Here is a 1077-nt window from a genome sequence, read left to right on the forward strand (position 1 = left end):
GTGACCTTGTGCAAGTTAGTTAACCTCTCCTGACTCAGTTTCCTCAACTGTAAAATGGAGGTAATTGCAAGGTTGTGGTGAGGATGAAGTGAGGAGTATTTGAAACGCCCAGCGTGGTGCCTTACAGCCAGGAAGAACTCAATTCAAGACTTGCTATTATTGTTAGTTTTAGACAAATGTTAGACAAGGGTGTACTTTGTTCCCATCTGCTCATGTGCCACTTGACCATTAGAAGCAGCCACTGGTCTCAGTTACCTTGACAGAGTGAAATATCGACTTCCTCTGGGTCCTCTGGCTGTCTACAGAGCAAAGAAAGGCACAGGCCCGCCACTCATTTCCCTGCCCACTCATTTGTGCCTCCCGACCGGATCCAAATGTTCCAAAGCAGGGAGTGTTAGGCCGAAAGGACTCAAATAACTGCAATTCTTCTTTGTTTCTATAGCCATAGTCGCAACGAATTTCCACTATCTTTTAAAACCAGGATTGATTCTCTCTCCCGGAGCGAGATGATATAAATGACACTCGGCTTGTACAAATCAGCATTGTGTAGCCCATAAGAAAGCCATGGGAGAATCCGAACCACCAACTCCCTAAACTTGCACAGCTGGTATTCCCTCTTCAGGCCTGTTTCTCTATTCATAAAAGGAGCGGGGTTGCAGCAAAACGCTCCCCCAAACCCCTCCTCCCGCCCCAAGTTAAAAGAAAAAAAAAGAGAGTCGGGTGGGTGGCTCACACCTATAATGCAGCACTTTGGGAGGCCGAGGCAGGAGGATCGCCTGAGCCCGGGAGGTGGAGGTTGCAGTGAGTCAAGAGCGCACTACTGCACTCTAGCCTGGGGAGAGTGAGACCTTGTCTCACATACAAAAAAAAAAAAAAAAAAAGAGAAAAAAAAGTCCATTTATCATTTATCTCCTTCCTTATGGACTAAAGAAACGCCCGGGCGTGAACACGGAACACCGCGGGGTAGCCAGGCCCCGGGGCTCCCACCACTGGCTGGCCGGCGTGGCGGGGCGGGGGCTGGAGCACCGCCCGGAGCGTGCCCACGCCGCCCCGCCTCCAGCCGCCGCGCCGTCGCTC

Source organism: Macaca mulatta, chromosome 2 (genome assembly GCF_049350105.2).
Source record: "Macaca mulatta isolate MMU2019108-1 chromosome 2, T2T-MMU8v2.0, whole genome shotgun sequence".
NCBI lineage: Eukaryota > Metazoa > Chordata > Mammalia > Primates > Cercopithecidae > Macaca > Macaca mulatta.